A 4022-nucleotide genomic window follows, 5' to 3' on the forward strand; every position below is an offset into this window, starting at 1 on the left:
TGTCAGGATACCGGCAATCCAGTTCAGTAGTGTTAGAATACCAAACAGGAATCAGCAACAGTGGCGTGATCCAGCAGAAACCACCAGGCCTCCACCAAGTCTGCATGAGTCAGCAGCATTGGCCAGAATCAGCCGGAATGTCAGAATTTCTCTGCTGTGCCTCTCAATGAATCCAAGATCAGTGAAGATGCAAGACCAATGAAGTGTTGCAAAGCTAGGTATGCAAACTTAACGTCGCTGTCCATTGAGTCTATTTATACTCTCTCTAAACATTATGTGTCCTCTCCACAGGTCTTGCCTCAGCAAAACACCACCACATGAGTCAGGATCACATGACATATGAGTCAGGATCACATGACATATCCAGACACTTCCACTTCGGGAAGTAGTTAAAACCCAGATGGCTAGATATACCTGTGAGAGACTTTTTCTTAATTAAGTAATTTTAAGTAGGAAGAATCAGGTTTTTTTCTTTTTTATTAGATATTTTTTTTATTTACATGTCATATGATTTCTCCTTTCCCAATTTCCCCTCCAAAAGAAACAAAACAAAACAAAAAAAAAACAACCAAAAAACAACAAGAACAACCCGCTGTTGCCTCCCTCCTACCCCTGCTTGCCACTCCACCCTCTCCCACTTATTGGCCCTGGCATTCCCCTACACTGGGGCACAGAACCTTCACAGGGCCAAGGGCCTCTCCTCCCATTGAAGATCGACTTGGCCATCCTCTACTATACACATGCTGCCAGAGCAATCAGTCCCACCATGTGTACTCCTTGGTTGGTGGTTGAGTCCCTGGGAGCTCTGAGGGTACTAGTTAGTTCATATTGTTGTTCAGGAAGACTCAGTTTTAATCTTGATCTTTTGAGGTGGGAAGATCCATCTTTATTCTGGCCCATACCTTCTTCTGCTGGCAGCCTATCTAAAGGACAATGGAAAAAGAAGAGTTTAATCTTTGCCTGCTTGGCTCACCCTTGCTGGCAAGCCTGTTCCTTCATTGGCATTAGAATTTACTTCTTTGGGATTCTAGCATATACTGAAAACCAACTGAGACATCCAATCTCATGAATTGAGCACCTACTGGATTCTTGGACTTTCTGTTGGTTGCCAGCCTTTGCTAGACTAGCTGGATCACTGTTAGACAGCCTGTAAGTCACTCTAATAAATACCCTATCTATCTTATCTGTTCCTCTAGAGAACTCTGACTAATACAAGGACATTATTATTTTTTCAAGTCCACACTTACTTAGTTAGATTTGCTTAATTTGCTTCCTATGCTCTTTAGTATCTTGGAACTCCATCCAGATTATCATATTCCATTTGTTGTTATCATCTCCCTTGCCTCCCTTGCCCATGCAGTTAGTTACTTGATGTAACTGGTTTTGCGTAAACTAGAAGGTGTTGTGTATTCTTAGTCTGGCCAGTCACCCTCCTTTTGAGGGTGATAAACGCCTTCTTCAGCGATAAACATGCTGCTACAGGAGCATAGCTTGAAGGTCACAACACCACCCAAGCAGAGGCTCACCGTTGATGCTACCCTTAACCCTGGACAAATGAAAGCTTTGTCAGGCATCGCCACTGTAAAGCCTCCTTCTCCTGTTTTCATGTGTTTCTTCAGAAGGAAGTACACGGGCTAGAGAGATGGCTCTGTGGTTAAGAACACTGACTGCTCTTCTGAAGGTCCTGAGTTCAAATCCCAACAACCATATGGTGGCTTACAATCATCACAGTATACTCATATACATAAAATAAATAAATAAATAAATAAATAAATAAATAAATAAATAAATCCTAAAAAAGGAAGTATACACGAGCCCTTGTGGGGACTTGGGGTTTACTTCTATCTGGTGAAATTATTTGAAATTGTTTGTCATGAGAAAATTGTCTCTTCTGTTTATTTGACGACTCATTTATGCATACCACTGTGGACTTAAGGGTACTTGTTGAACCCCCAATGTGAATGTATGGGTATTTATTCTGCCCCCAGTGTGGACTTATGAGTATTTATTGTACCTCCAGTGTGCACTTATGGGTATTTATTGTACTCCTAGTGTGGACTTGTATGGTATTTATTCTACCCCTAGTGCAGCCTTATGGGCATTTATTCTATCCCCATGGACTTATGAGTATTTGTGCTGCCCCAGGGCTATACTCTACCATATTATGCTGTTCCATTGCTTGTATTGTGCCACTTGGGTAGGTCCTCCACGCTTCCACTTGGCTTCAGAACTTCTTATGAATACTCCATTCCCTGTGGTTTTTTTTTTTTCATCTTGTTTTCTGTTTAATATGCAGACTTCTTTCTACTCTAGGATTCAGCATTAGTGCTCTCTGAGCATCTTCTCTTTAAGCTAATCTATAAAAAGGAAAACAGATACACGAACGCTATGACTTTATTGTCTTCTCTTGACATATTTTGACATTTTTCTCCTCTGCTTTTTGCACTTTTATTATTTTACATATTTTCACATGTCTTTTTAAAGTGACTCTGAACACTCTTTGTAAATAATTAGATGTTCTGATTATGTCTTAATGATGGATAATGGATGTTGTCTCAGGTTCTCACATATATCATTGGACTGTTCTATATGATTCTATAACCCTTTTCTATACAATATACTAAGCGGGTCTGTGTTTTTTGTTTTTTGTTTTTTCTTTTTAATTTAAATGCACTTTATTTTTAGACAACCCACCTGACTTGTTTTGTTTTTTTTTTCTTAAAAAAAAAAAATGCCTCCACTCCAAATAAATCACGGTCAAAATAAACGTTCAAGATGACGTCAGCCCCACTTGTCCTAAGTCCTGGTGGTGTGTGGACGGTAAGCAGCAGCCAGTTATGATGACAGGTGATAGGTCCAATTTGTTAACATTTTTCCATCTCTAAGCCATCCTTAAAGAAAATCATGAATAGAGTTACACCATCTTCACTGTAGTCCAGGAGAGCAACCATACCATCTGGATTCATGTTTTCACCAATAAAAAACTGGTAGTTATGGAAATTAGCAAGGATGTGCTTAATTTGCTCTGCAGCTCCATTCATAAAAGGCTTTACTCTTTCGGGTTTCTGTTCTTCAAGTTTGCCTTTGAATGATTTCATGTAGTCTTTGATGTAGTTTTTGTAGGCCTCTTTTGTGAAGCTGGTTTCTTGTAAGTGATAGTTCATGACAATGTCAACACTGATGACTACTGTGCTTTCGGTATCTTAGCCCTCTGGATCTTCAGCGGAAGCATTTCCACCGATGAGCGAGTCATCGAAGGCACCCTCTGTTCTACTGACCATCTTGCCCTCCACCTCCAGGCACAGCCCGTCCGTGACCTCCCTGATTTTGTAGATGTCGGAGAACAGTTCGTCGTGACTGATGACGTCCCAGTAGATAATCATGGTGACGGCTGGGGACGGCGGCGCTAGCCTGAATTCGCAGAGCCAGCGCGGTGCAGCTAGAGCGGTGCAGCTAGAGCGGCGGCGCTCAGGGTGGGGGTTGGGGGATGGGGAAAAGCGCTGATCTGTGTTTTAATTGCATTGCACATTTCTGGATGCACAGCAGTCTTTGAATGCATTGTGTTGTTAAAAAATTAGTTGTTTACAGGTGTGTGTGTTGTGTTTTATAAAATGATAAGAAAGAAGCAGTTTGTTCGGTGGAGGTGCGGTAAAGTATGGGGGAAGGGGGTGACTCTGAGTTTATTCAGGGCATGGGAAGGGAGTTGAGAGGGTAGTAGCGACAGAGAGAGAGAGAGAGAGAGAGAGACAGAGAGACAGAGAGAGAGAGACAGAGAGAGAGAGAGAGAGGGACAGAGAGAGAGAGAGACAGAGAGAGAGAGAGAGACAGAGACAGAGAGAGAGAGAGAGAGAGAGAGAGAGAGAGGGAGGAGGGGGGGAGGGAGGTAAGGAGGGAGGTAGAGAGGGGCCAGCCAGCCAAGAGCACCTGGAGAGAGATGACAGGGTTGGGGGGAGGGCTATGAGGAGAGAGGGGGAGAAGGAACAAGAGGAGAGATCAAGAGCAAGAGAGTAAGAAAGAGGAGG

At 42.5% G+C, this 4022-nt stretch overlaps 1 pseudogene; it reads right to left on the reverse strand.

The window, feature by feature from the left end:
* Positions 1-2437: 2437 nt before the first annotated feature.
* LOC116088121 lies at positions 2438-3438 on the reverse strand (annotated as a pseudogene).
* Positions 3439-4022: the final 584 nt, after the last annotated feature.

The sequence above is a fragment of the Mastomys coucha genome, unplaced genomic scaffold (assembly GCF_008632895.1).
Source record: "Mastomys coucha isolate ucsf_1 unplaced genomic scaffold, UCSF_Mcou_1 pScaffold14, whole genome shotgun sequence".
NCBI classification, from domain to species: Eukaryota; Metazoa; Chordata; class Mammalia; order Rodentia; family Muridae; genus Mastomys; species Mastomys coucha.